General features: G+C 36.1%; 1 protein-coding gene across 1 annotated transcript in view; it reads left to right on the top strand.

Moving 5' to 3' along the window:
- The first annotated feature begins 6,597 nt into the window (after positions 1-6,597).
- The window catches only part of LOC145690367 (S-phase kinase-associated protein 2-like), a 38,403-nt gene continuing 29,871 nt past the window's right edge, over positions 6,598-15,129 (top strand). Inside the window, exons 1-2 of the mRNA XM_081765194.1 lie at positions 6,598-6,728; positions 7,068-7,123. The gene's annotated coding sequence lies outside the window, so the exon portion shown is untranslated. The remainder of the gene's footprint in view (positions 6,729-7,067; positions 7,124-15,129) is intronic.

Genomic DNA, 15,129 nt, shown 5'->3' on the forward strand with positions numbered 1-15,129 from the left:
CAGGCCTAATTGCAATAATACCTGTGCAGAGACGTAGGCCTAGGAAAAATGAGAGTGAAGCGTCTTATTGTGATGCATCATATTCATACCGACTGCGGGTGGTACAAGGAGGATAGACAGAGGAGGTCACTGTTTGTAAAGTTGCATTAGCTTCACCTCATGGTATTGGTCGCGGGAAAGTTGATGATCTCACGAAACATTTGAAAAATACTGGTAATCCTCGGCCTATGATGGCAAGTTTTAACGTGTTACACGTTACAGAATAACTAACTTAAACTAGCCTACAAATGTTTAACTTAGCTTATAAACAGTGCTCTCAATCGGGTCGATTCCGACTCGAGCCGGGCCAGCTATTTTCGGGCCACTGGTTGGGGCAGCTCGGGTCATGAGTAAATTTAGCTAGGGTCGTGTTACGGGTCGGTCGAGTCAGCTCGGGTCAGGTTAGGTCAAACATTTTTGTTTTGGGTCGGTTCAAGTTGACCCAAAATCCGACCGGAGCCTTACCCGAAACAAAAATGTTCGAACCAACCTGACACGTGACCCGATCCGAGCTGACTCGACTGACCCGTAACACGACCCTAGCTGACTATTCATGACCCGAGCTCACCAAGCAGTGACTTAAAAAGAGCTGACCCGATTTGGGTCAGAATCGACCCGATTGGCAGCATTACTTCTATATACTGTCCCTAACCTATCTTGTTTTTACCTCAACTAATTTTAAAAGCATAACTCATCTATGCCTATCATTTTTTTCGCGTTCCTGGAGATATCTCAAGAAAAATATGCAGATTTGCAGTCACTGAAAAACTATTGCTCTTTAAAGCCAGTGGAGTACTACACAAACATTCCAAAAGCACAGTAAATCAAGAAACCACCATTGAAAAGACTTCATAATATGTACAAGTGTTATAAAGATGTGTTTTTATCATATTTCTTACAGCAATCTTGTGAATAAAATAATCATCAGTATCAAGACAATACTGATTGTTTGGGGAAAACTCTGATAGGTCCGATAAACAAAACACAGTACTTTTTTATTCTTAAAAGAGTATTACTACTATATTATTTTTCATGCTTTATAATATCCAATCACAGTAAGATATAACTAAAATGAATGTTAACAACAATAAGCATTGCATTGTAATGACATTTTGAAAAATATATAACTTCAAACTTTAAATTTGCTGTACTGTAAAATTTGCAAAATGTGACTTATCATATTTTTCCCCTGGACCCATAATCTGTAGACTATTTATTTTTCTCGTTAAATGTTCATAACATTGTAGAATTAGCTTAATTTCGCTACCATTTTTAACACCAAATTTGTTTAACGTACCTAAATTCTCGAACTGCCTCCCTAGAACATCAAACTGCCCCCCACTGTGAGTGCACCCACCGCCATAGAGTGAAAAGGGATGACCACCATAAAGCAAACATGACAACAGAATGCGGCGAACAGGTTTTTATGTATGATGATGCTGAATCACAAGTAACTAATAACTACTATACATGTGAAATCTGTATCAGTTTTCTGTTCCTGATTTATCATTTTCCATTTGCAGAAGGAATGATGAATTTTAAGCTATTGTTAATGGTTTGCTTTGTTACCCTATAACTGGTATACTATATAAATTGAATCGAGACTCAAGAGAATAATAACTTGCTTTTATTCATTAGTCTGAAATTTCGTTCCGAAGTTGTTAGTTTTCATTATATTGTCTTTCCCAACTTTCAACGCATTATAATCAACGATTTTTAATATATATAAATATATAAAGGTAAGCAAGAAACTTCAGTCGCTTTTTCTGGAGGTCTGTGTTCCATTTTCAATCACACCATGAGTTGAATGCAAATGGAGATAAGGCGAAGGTCAGTTGTTGGTGTGGGTATATCCAACATACTACATTGTTGTGGCAGTTCAGTTACACCTTGAACTTGTGTAAAGTCAGAGTGAACATGGGACCTCCATAGCGTGATAAGGGCGTGTATGCTGTACGAGATCAAACTGGGGTCAAACGCCGCTGCAATTGGGCCGTAGATATGGCAGGCCTCTGGTGAGGATGTCATGACTCCGCGAACAGTGCAGCGATAGATTAACAAGTTTAAGGACAGTGATGAAACACTCGAAGACGCACCATGTGCCGGAAGATCAACACATCTACAAAATGAATATCTTCAGACAACAATTGGGACGAACAGTGGCCAGACATGTGAGGAACTGGGACTACAGTTCAGTGTGAGTGGAGAAGCCATTCGGTAGCACCTTCATCAAGTTGGGACGATGGGTCCTACATGATTTGAGTCCAGGTCAGAAGGCAACGCGAGCAGACACCTGTGTTTCTTTGCTGTATCGCCTGAGGAAGGAAAGATTTTTGGACAGGGTGTTACTATGTGATGAGAAGTGGGTCCTGTACAAAGCACCACGGTGCCATCGTTATTGGTTAGCATCCCATGAACCGGTTCCAAAACAGCCGAAACCAGGACTGCACCAGAACAGGGTTCTCCTGTGTGTTTGGTAGACTGGTTGTGGCATCGTGCATCGGGAACTGCTACCAGCTGCTCAGAACATCAATGCAACTGTGTACTGTCATCAGTTGAGCCGTTCAAGGAAAACTCAAAACTCTGGAGCCAGCATTTCTGAATCGCAAAGGGGTCTCCCTGTTACAGGTCAACGGTAAGCCCCGTGTGACTAGGATTACTCGGGGTACCATTTTACGCCTTGGATGGGAAGCATTATTGCATCTCCATACTTCCCTTACATTGCACCGTCCGATTATCACCTGTTCCATTCCTTGGACAATCACCTTAAGGAATTGTCCCTAGTAGAGTTTAAATCCCTAGTAGAGGTGCAGAATGCATCTTACATTGCACCGTCCGATTATCACCTGTTCCATTCCTTGGACAATCACCTTAAGGAATTGTCCCTAGTAGAGTTTAAATCCCTAGTAGAGGTGTAGAATGCATTTGATACCTTCTTCGCTATACGGCCCACCAACTTCTACCTCGATGGAATCCTGGCCTTCCAGAATGTTGACAGAAGGTCGTCGATGCTGATTGGGACTATTTCTGATTTTCAGGATACGCCTTAGATGTCATATCGATGTTCGAAAGTGGTGGGTAAAAAACGACAGAAATTTCTTGGTTACCGTTATTGGAACAAAGCAGTAAACTGAACAATGAGGTAGATAATTAGCGGCTAACATTGACGCTACTCCAGGGTGATGAGAGGGTCATGTCCTCTCCAATCTTGGAACTTGGGGACTGTCCCCCCAATAATTCGATTTGAAATGTGTATTTCGGGGCGAAATATGGAGATTTTTGTATGATTGCTACAAAGGAAAGTGAGATGAAATTCATCTCCACCTAGAATAAGCCTCATATCTGTCCGCCTCCGTATGTTGAAGATAACTCGGCTCCCCTGACCCTCCGCAGCATTGTTTTTCAACTTCGTAAACATTTTGAATATCGCTTTAAAAAATTATGGAAATTTTCTTACCCCAATGTTGAAGACAGATTTGCGCCACTGGGCTGTTATTTAAGTGTGAAACTGTAAACCAGAGAGCAAATGGATATTTGTAGTTAAGAGAGATTTGTTCAGGTAGTTAACTTACATATAACAATTCCCAAGTGTGATACTCCGATTTTGATAAAATTTGACAGGTAGATACTACACATTAAATAAACGAATACGTACTTTTTACTTTATGCGCAAAAACGGTTTAACGGAGATAAAGCTCCCACCCCAAATTTTAAAAGTTTATGCTCGAAACACAAGAAGATGTGGACCGAAGTGAATGAAATTGTGCACAGATATTGTAGACATAAAACGATGGAACTCGTGTTTCGTAATTTCCTGAAAAAAAAAATGGTTGCGTGGGCATGGACCCTTTAAACCTTTGATCACGAAATATCAAAAGTGTTGATAATAGTACGTCAGAAGTGCCAAAAGGACATGGGGAATTGGAACGCAACTTTGTGTAGTGAAAATACGCAAAAAATAAACAAATATGTTTTTTTTTTTTAATTTGTATAAAGAAAAACAGTTTTAGGGGGCAAAAACTCCCTACCAAGAAGAAGTGGACCAAAATGAATGACGTTTTGCATAGATATTGTAGATGCAAAATGAGGGAATACGTGATTCGTATTTTCTTGGAAGAAACGGTTGATTGGGACACGGACCCCATCAAACCATTGATCACGAAATATCAAAAGTGCTAATAATAGTGTGTCAGAAGTGCCTAAAAGACATGAAGAATTGGAACGGAACTTTGTGTAGGGACAATTCATAAAAAAATAAATGAACACGTGCTTTTAGTTTGTGCGGAAAAACAGTGTTGTGGTCAAGGTCCCCTCCGAAAGAAAGCAAATAGAAAAAAAAAACAATATTACCGCAGAAATGCTGAAAGAAGCGAACCGAAGCAAAAGAAATTGTGTGTAGATATTGTATATGTAAAATAAGACATCTCGTGTTCTCCAAGTGTCTGCATCCGATTTACTTCAAATTTGGCACATAAACAGTAAACAGGAAATGAATCGACACCTGTTTTTGTTTATATGCGGAAAAACATTGTAAGCAGGGCACAAAATGTCAAAATCAGACGCACTCGTCAATCCAAAAATGATGATCGCCAGTATCTCCCAAGTACAAATTATGAGATGTCCCCTCCCCCTCACGGCCTTTGGTTTGACAAAGAAAGACTTCACGTTCCGGGTTTTCTCTCACTCAGTGAAAATTATTTTCGTGCGAAACAAACTACGCATGCCTGTGAGTTTAACCAGAAACCATTACTACTAAACACTGGTTGCCCTCTCTAAGTTTCTAGTCGCGAATGGCGACCTGGCGACCGGAAATTTTGCGCCCTGATTGTCAGGGTTGAAGGCGCATCCCGAAATACTATAAAATACGTTATACTGTTTGTGCTTACTGTTGATGTGCCAAATTTGAAGAAATCGGATGGGGTCACTTGTTGAACAGGAAAGGCCTCATTTTACATATGCAATATCTACACACAATTTCATTCGCTTTGGTCTACTTTTTCCATCACCCAACGCTTCAGTCCACCCAAGCGTTTTTTTTTTTCATTCACTTTGGTTCACTTCTTCTTGTTTTATGGGCGTCAACTTCCAAAATTTGGGTGGGGGCTTTTAACTCTAAAACCGTTTTTCCTGGGGGAAGCTTTTTTGTATACCGAAAATTTTAGTTTTATATTACTTATTCTACAAAGTGGCTCGAATGTAGGTATACAGTCCCGTACTGATTGGTCATGACATTTTATATCGTTTACTTATTGATATCCATACAGGTATTTACTTAGTTTCTTATTTATCTGTTCTTAATTTATTTTCCCTTATACCTTAAGCTCGGAACAAACCAAAGCAAATTAATTCATCATCTTAATAAATTAAAATATCATACTTGATCGATGCTGGTCCGTATACCTACTTTGAGTCATTCTGTATAATACATTCAAATAGCTATCCCTGTTTACCCTCTCCATTAAAAGGTCTAAGATTTAAAGGAAATATTTGAATGAAGTTTCAAATTCTTAAATCAAATTCTTTCACAGATTTGCCGAGACTCGGGATACTTTTAAAATCAAATTTCATCTTTAAAGGACCAAACTGTTCTTAATTCTGTATTATTCACATTTTATGATTTAAGCTCTACAAAATTTTAAGCCCCTTGGCATAACAGTTTCGGAAATATAGTAACAATTACCAAATCAGGATCTGTGATTTAGAATTTTATATAGATCTCAGTAAATTGTTTGCAATTTTTTATTTTATTTATTGTTTTTTTACAGAGAATTGAATGTATGATACATGTGATTAAAATCAATGTGTAATAGCATAATATTCTGATTGAGCTCTTTATTTATTTATTTATTTATTTATTTATTTATTTCGTTGCATACTAACACTGGAAAATGGCATTTGTTTTTACAGAAGAAAGTTCGCACTCGGATAGCCACAAAAAAGGAAGGAAGAAAGTAATAAAATGACATGGTAGTCACTCTTGTCCAAGAATTGTTTTTAATCAATTACTTGTGTATTAATAAGTTGATGGAAATCTCTTTCTGAATGTTCTGTAGAAGAATTTCCATGAAAGTTTCCAATACTTCTTGAATTATTCCAAACTTATTGGCCATTTTATTTTGGAAGCAGATGCTTTATTTTTACAATTGTCATTGCTTGTGCACTTCACATCCCTATAAACGAAATTCATTGTGAATCATTTATATCGTTTTGCTAAACAAACTTTGACAACATAGAAAGAATTCGCTATAAATGAGAAACAGATAAAAGTATTTACAGAATTCTAATATGAATAATAAAAAAAGACAATTAACGCAATTTCTATGGAATGAACCTTATGTCAGATATAAGTTTACTGTATGTTCGAACACAAAATACTGTCAATGCTATTTAATGAGTCAAAATGTTACGGGAAGCGCATCCGTTCCTTCTCTGTGAGTCACATAGCTCACGTATGCACGTGACACTACGTGGAGTCATAATAACCAATAGGATGCGACTTCCTTTGTATTGAAGTCAGCTGCTCAGAATTGGCAACAGCTATTTTTTCTTACGGTTATCATCGTTCATATTGCTCTTTTGCTTGAGACCTTCGATGGTGTCGCTTCGACTTTAACGCCAGGAGTTAAAAGTTTAGCGAAAAATAAATGATTTCCGCTCATTTTTAGTGGCAAACTATAGCACAAGTTAAGGTAATGTATTGAACTTACGAATTTAAGCTATTATATAGTTTTCTTGTAAAGCAATTGTACTGCAATTGATTTATCCAGTAATTAATGGCGGCTTACAATTATATGTTTTGTACATGCTGAGAATAGTTCACCTGAAAAATATAAAAGAATATAAAAGTATTAAGCTCAAAGTCAAGATATGTTCTTAAATTATTACAAAATCTTTCTTGTGCCTTAACGTGATACTTGTAATTGTCTGAAGTTAAGATTAGCGTAACACGATATAATTTCTAGTTAACGCAATGTTTTATTTTAAATTTCCTAAATAACTTTAATTGTATTTGTTTAATTTAATTACAGATTTCGCTTTGAAATTAAGTCCATCCTCTACGATTGGATTTTCCTTCAACGAGAAGGTAAAGAATTTTTTCCTTATATTTTTTACAATATTGCATCTCGATTTATTTAAATGGTGGTATTTTGTAAGTAAACAAATAAGAATGATTTGACACAGTTCAATACTTTATAAATTTATATTGCTATTATGAATGATACAACATACAATTATACATACATACTTTCCACATTGTTAACGGGGTCGCGGTGACTCAGTGTTTTGGAGTATTCACCGCTGGTGCATGGGGTCCTTAGTTCGATCCCACTTCGCGACAAGTAAGCTTTATGGTGGATAAACACCGTGTGCGTGGATTTTCTTGCGGTTCTTCCGTTTCCTCTCACTTTCTTCATTTCATCCATTTCTCATCATCATCGTCTCTTTTGATCAGCATAATCGTTGAACGTAAACTTAAGATTTCATTTCATTTCTTCAACATTTCAAATTCATGATTGTCACATAAAATATTTGGAGCACTGAGATGATATTTTTAATAAACTCTTGTCATTACTTGGAGTTTTATGCATTAATTTTCTTAGAATTCCAATGCAAAACGATAGACAAAAATAACACTCTTATGGATTGTTTATTTCGTCTATCATAAATTGGACGTGAGAGGATATATGTGGGGCTCGCGAAGGGTGACGATGAGAGCATTCGATAGCACAAATTCAACACGGCTAACTCAGATGAAGAGAGAAGTGTCAAATAAAGAATGAAATTAAATGTAACAAAATTTAATATGGATTATGTAGAAAGAGGGACGCGTGGAGGAAAAGCAGCAAAATATAACCTGCTGGGGCGACAACCAAATGTATTTGCTAATATATTTCATATTTAATATATTTTTCTTATATATTACTGTAATGCTGTTTGCACTAAAGGGTCCAGAGATGGAGTGGGTCGGTGGGTCAAAATTTGTGACTGGATCAGTGGTTCGTTGGACTGGACCCACTGGCCCACTCTGACCGACAGACGCACTTTGACTAACTCTGACCCGCCGACCCACCGATCCACTCTGCTAAGTGCTTGTAAACATCTTCTGAAGACAGGTGACTTTATCTACGTATGTGCTTTCAAAGCCACCAGATTTCTCCCTTTTTCATTTGTTCCTATTTACTTACGTGAGATAACTATATCTAAATGAAAAAAGAACTTCAGGTATTTTTGGATATATATATTTGTAATTGTAATAATACCAATAGGACTTACTACTTGGCTTTCCAGACACAGTCTGAGAGATTTTAGAGGAGCTATAAATAACTACTGAAAAAATATATTTTAATTCACCTGTAATAGCTATATGAATTAAAAAAATTGAAGGTATCTATGTATGCGTTATCATCACGGTCAAATTGCAAAGTCAAATGAAATGTCTTTTGGTATATTTGGGGTAGGCTCCAATCCCAACTGGGATGTTATCATATCGCTTGCATTATAATGACTATTCTAATGGGGAATGGGGGTCCGAATTCTTGGAAAAATTGAGTCTTTCATAGGCAGTGGCGGATCTAACCCTGGGATGGGGGGCTAGTCTCCCTGGTTTCTTAGTGACAAAAATAATTTAAGCAATTATTTATATATTTTGGGATGTTTATAGTAATCTTTTGATATACCTAGCATAGGCTGAATTTTGGCTCCCCCCTTTCGAGTTTTCACTTTCTAGATTCACCTCTGCTCGCAAGCCGTTTAATTGAGGAATCTGAAATTCAGTATATTAGCACTTTATTAAAAACAAATCGAACGTGTCCTAGAATTTTCAAAAATTCTTTTCTATTGGGAGAGCACTTTCTATCTGAAATTGGTAGTCGGTTGATTTGTAAAAATAATCGAAAACGATCGATATTAATTGAGAGAGAAATTGAGAAACAATTATTAATTGAGCAAAAAACTACAGTTCTTCGCATTTTATATCCATTGTTTTCTATTATCATAAGTGTTGAAGTTTGTGTTTATTACATGGTGTGTTCAGACCATAAGGCAATCAAGCCATAAAGTTGTGAGAAAAATAGACAAAATTTTCACTGTAAACTTAATTACATGGAAATTTTAAGTTGAATTTCAGTTTAGCGTCCCTGTCAGCAGCGAGGCTATGTGAGACGTGGACCTACTAATTAACGTGGAACCCGAACCACATGAGCTCCCGGCGAGAATCGAACCCGGGTCTCCCACGCCAAAGGCGCGTATGCTAACAGCTTAGCCACGGAGGAGCTCATGGAAATTTTAAGTTCGTATGGTATGTTAATTATATGGAAAATTTTACCTTTTTCTTCTTTACGTTAGTCTATTTATCTTCATTTGAAACTCAAATTTCATCCTATTTTCCATCGAAAAGTATCTGTAATTCAACAAGGAAATAGTTATTGAAATTCATCGTAATTTGGTCAATGACAAACACTTTACCATTTTATATCGTAAAGATCAGATCCGCCAGTATTATAACAGAACGATGCTTGAGCGATTGACTGTAGAAATTAAAAAAAAAAAAAACGATTAGTGATAATTTCACAGCCTTGTTTTATTACAACTGTAAACAATTTATAGTAGTGGAAAAGAAGGCGTGAATCATGGGACAGAGTTGATGACGATAGGTTTTGGTGCTTCGGAGTGAATTACAGAGGGTCAGAATGATTAATGGTGGATCGAAGTGGGTCATAGTGGTGGTGGGTCAGAATGGGTCACGATGAGTCGTGGGTCAAGTTTTCATTCACACAACATCTCTGAAAGAGTCAAAATGGTAATTAACACAGTTAATTATTTTATTTGATATACCTGACTCCTTTCAAATATCATTTATGCATGAGAGGGGGACCACTCATATGGGGGAGGGGGCGCCGGGTCTATACCACCCCCAAAGTTCATTACTCGGCATTCATTTATAAACTGTTTTTAACAAAACTTAACTTGTTTAGCACGAAAATTGCCGATTAGCATAAATATTTTATATTAATTTCATCTGTAGTCTTCCTTTCCTTATAAAAACAACATAATTCTACATTTTTCTGAGAATATAAGTGGTAGTGCTTAACAATTACTTATCGTCCTTTTGGGCGCAGAATTACACCGACTTGAAATTACATATATGTAATATCGTTTAGCATCGGACCTCACCAAACTTCGGACCCCTCCCAACAAAAATCTTTGAAGCAGGATTGTTTTAGAAATTTTGTGATCCCTCCAAATTAAGTTGATTACATTCTTTCAATGGAATTTGGGTGCATTAGCAATGTGTCAATTTTAGTAACCGTTTCTCAAAATTGTATTTTCAAAGTCCAACGAGATTATTTTATAAAACACACGCTAATTAGATTCTGTATTAGGGTATTTCGAAAACGACTTTCTCTTCGAAATATTAAGGTGCGTAGTGCGGAAAAGTGATAATTTATGGCCAAAAAGAAGTCTGATTTTTTAAAAGATTTTTTGGATGTCGTTTATGTTTTGATTTTTTGGAGGTCGACCTTGAAGTTTTGATAGTGCTTTGAGTATGCAACACACACAACAATTTCACAAAAATGTCACTATTTGGTTACTTGCTATCGCATCTCCATTAGATTTATCTTTCTTCATTCACAGGACTGCCATGAATTTGGGAACTGACACATTTTAAAAAATCAAACGAGACCAGATGTATACTTCTATTTTATTTTTATTTATTTTTTCTTATTTTAAGAGTGTGGAACGTGTAGGGGGAAGAGATATTACACATGGAGAAAACTCATTCGATTTCGAGTCCAGAATCGATTTTCTCGCTGCAGAATTGAGTACAGATTCTACTCTGTCAGGTCTAGAAATGATTTTACGATTACTAGGATATCCATTGTCACACAATTTATAATCAAAAAATTAATTGCAGTACTAAAAATAGCCAATTAACTAAAATCTTCAAGTAATTTAGATTAAATTAAATATATCTTTACCAATAATATGGATTAACCTCAAAATAGGTATATATAAAATGAAAGAAAATCGATTTTTTAAAAAAAATCAGAACATGGCCGCTCCAAACGCGTTTGTCGGAACACACTGACAATGAGCACTACGGAAGCGGTATCTATGAAATACGACTTCGTTATCGACAAGTGATACTGCAATCGATTCAACGTGGTAGAAATTTAAGATTGTAGATGTGGTTGCATATCCAATAGGAGAGGTAATTATGTAAACATAGAAAAGAAACTCTCTGATAGTGTTCGTTTATGGTGAACGTTACTGTACAATTGAATGGATAGTTACGTACTTTTTGTCGAATGTCCACATGAAGGTGAAAATATTATATGTTTAGGCGAGGAATGACCTATGTGAAAATAGAATGAATGAATAGCAGATGGTTGCTGAATGTACTATGTAATCGATGAATCTGCTGCGACATGGACAGCAGGAGGGCCAGAGATATAGTTTGAACGTCCATTTTCTGCATGTAAAATCAGCGCTCTACCAACTAAACAACTCACTTTGTAGTACCATGTTAAATGTATAACTTAGTATAGTAATTGGATTTCACACTGAAACCGAAACCTGGATTTCATTTGAGGAACAATGATTAAAAGGCGTTTTGAATTTCGTTTTTGTAACCCCGGAACAAGAAAAGTAAACTAATGACCAAAGCCATTAGTATATATAGGTACCATCCCAAGTTCGTCTGGTGGAAAGGAGTAAGGTTACGACACATCTTAGTAAGAAACACTCGTAGCTCCGGACAATCTTTTGACAGCGTGCGATAGAAAAGGGATACTTTGTCCATGGTTCTGCGGACCCCAAACTTGTCTCTCCTAGATTTTTCTCTGTGTGAATGCATGAAGTGTCTTATGGACACTGTGCAAGAGTTAAATGTGCACATCTCAAGAGTATATTCAACGTTTGTTGTGAGAGCACAAGCAATCGAGTTCCACATACGACAGTTAGTGAAGCTTTTATTAGTGGTGTTCTGTCCTTCTCCTCCCATTGTTGTCACTACCGTGATTTGGATGTTTTCTATCAGCACAACCAGAGTATATAGGGGAAGTGACGGGAAGTTCGAAACCAAAATGCCATTCATTTTTTATCTCATAAACGAATTATTGGAGAAGGACCAAATTTATATTATACATACAGTGGTCATTGTAGAATATGAAGAAAACAAAATAAACACTGAGTTGCTCATATTTATGTTGTAATATTAAAAATACGAAAATGAAGAAAAATGGCGAACTGGGAAATTAGCCATACAACCTATATACCATGTTATTGTCACTTTGAGTGTACGTAGGACCATGTACAAAAGCAGATACCAAAGACAAAAAATGTAAAAGAACCAGAATTGCCATAGAAGATAAAATCAACTCAAAAATACAACACAAGCATGTATAATTACCATGTTTCAAAGGATACAATTGAAACATATTACAAAGGTAAGCGTCGATCTGCAATTGTATACAACCTTAACAAACGCTCTTTTAATCAGATTCTATATCGGAACCAAGTGCGTCACTATTATCGCACATTGTGCACAAACCACACCGTTTTATTAAACCTTTGTCGCAGTCCGCATGAAACCCACTTAGTCAAATTAAGCATTGGTACCAATCCACATTTTTATCTTTGTGATTGAAGTAATCCTCTCCACAGTCACCACAAAATGTTGACTTGATTCCTTTAGCTTTCCCCACTACTTCTTTATTCAACTACTTCTTGGTTGCTGAGAAGCGACTGTACTTTGGTTTCTGTCTTGAAATTGTTTACTCCTTGAAGTTGTAGGCCTACTGTTGCTATCACGGAGTCCAGTTTCCCCAAATCTTGCTTATTATTGGATGTTTTAGCCGTACACGTGTTCTTCCGAGGTAAAAGAACAGCAGAGAAATTTCTAGACTTCCATATTCGTAATAAATTCTAAATTTGCCACATTGTACGTTACTCTGGCGAACTTACCTGCAAATGGATAGTCAAAAGAAACCAACTTTTGTTTACTTGTATATACATGCACGCTTTACAAAGCAAATCTTTTCATAGCATTATTACAGTTTACGGTTACGATATCAATAACTAGCAATTGATTTTGTTTAAAACAAATTTTGTATACGGTTTAAACATTTTGTTTTAAACACGTGTATTTTTTAAGACTTGTTTTAAACATATGTTTATTTTTATTTTATTTTATTTTTGTAAAAGAAAAAAAAATCTGCCAGAGAAAGAAAGTTGTCAAAAGTGTTTCTCATTCAGAAGACTATTTTCTTCCCTTGTGAATGTTTTGATTTTTCGTGGCTACAGCAGGTCAATGTGGTGATCTACAATTTATTTTATCTCTTTTTTCCCCTTATTTTTAACGTATATTGTATTGTTTAAATACTTCTTAGTTAACCTGCGAGGAAGTGTCGTAGTCGAAGGTTGGAGTACTTATAGAACTGATATTAAAATATAAATAAAATAATTATCATGGAAACAAAGTTTTGTGTTGTATTCAGAAAACAAACAAAAAAAGTTATTTGCTAAATTGCAATTCTGAAATTAAAATATCGCAGCCATTCGTTGATACAGTACATATTGATTCTCAGTCTCCGTACAACTTAGAATCGTTTAACGTGAGTTTTACGGGAAGAAAAATGACATCATTTGGAGTGAATTTACGAAAGTAACTCGAACTCCATTAGATAAGAAACCGACCATACGAGCTCGTTGCAAACGTGTAAGAAAGAAATGGTTGGTTTAGTTCAAAGAATGAAGAGTCATTGTTAAAAATACAATGTTGTGAAAAACTGGAAACCCAAACAAATGGTAAAAGTGTTGATCCGAAAAAATTGCTTCTGGTGATTCTAACGTCAGTGATATGGCTGAGATGCAACTGGAAACTGCAAGAATTAATTTTGTATCAACAATATCTTTTTCATTATATTATGAAAGTTTTATTTCGTCCTTCTTCCCCACCTCAGTTCTAAATTTTCTTAAAAACTTTACACCTTGGCATAGCTTGTATGCAGTCGCGGCGGTTGGACGTTAAAAGTGTATGTGTGTGGGGGGGGGGGGGGAGACATGATCTGAATATTTGTATATGAATGTTAGGTTTCCTGGTTGCTTCTAACACTTTGTTTGATGAAAGGTTGTATAACTATTAGGATACTGTCTTTTTCAGTTAAAATATCGTATATCGTGTTTCATGTTTTATTAAGTAAATTGACAAGAGCAACGCAAGTAGATACTAACCCTTTGTACTCTTAAACAACGAAAATGTAAGAAAATTTGATTCCTTGCTCAAGAACATTTTAAAATTCTGTCTGAAAAATTGTGTGATCAGATTAAGGGCCTATTTAATAACAAATTTGCAACAAGGAAAAAGAAAAGAAAAAAAGAAAAAGAAAGAAAGAAAAAACAAAGGAAGAAATGGGTTTGATTCCCTGCGGGAGCTCATGTGGTTAGGATTCCAAGTTAATCATTACGTTCGCTTCTGATATAGCCTAGCTGCTGAACTTGATGTTAAACTCAAAAAATAAAATAAAATAAAATAAAAATATTCCTTCCTTTCAAAATTAGTGATTCGGATCCCACTTTAAACAAAAGCCCTGTCTCATATAGCCTTGCTACTGATGCAAGACTGTAATCAATCATAAAATTAGTTTGTTTAGTTTGGTTGATTAAACTAAACAAACTAATTTTATGCGTTTCGAACAAACTTGGGTTGCAGGATAAATTTGGCTTCAACTCAGTTTTTGTAAAATACTTTTAGATATGGGGCGCTCAGCCCACAATGGATCCAAGTCCATTTTTAGAAAGGTTCACTTTTACTTAGCAAACGTAGTATCTTCGTAGCCAAGGGTACGAAATGAATGAAACAAAAATCACGTGAAAGGGTGTGGACTAGAGTTTCATAGGACAACCGCTAGTCAAATGCGTTAATGGAATGGGGGAGGAGGGCTAATGTCCCCCTCTTTGCTCATAAATTTAAGATATTAACATTATATTGCCTGCGCTGCAGCATGAGAATGATTAACAAGTCAAACTCCGAATGCCATAGTCAGTGGTGCATAATTACGTTAAATAAATGCAGGTTGTGTCCAAAAG

The sequence above is a fragment of the Thermobia domestica genome, chromosome 7, assembly GCF_964235325.1.
Source record: "Thermobia domestica chromosome 7, izTheDome1.hap1.1, whole genome shotgun sequence".
NCBI lineage: Eukaryota > Metazoa > Arthropoda > Insecta > Zygentoma > Lepismatidae > Thermobia > Thermobia domestica.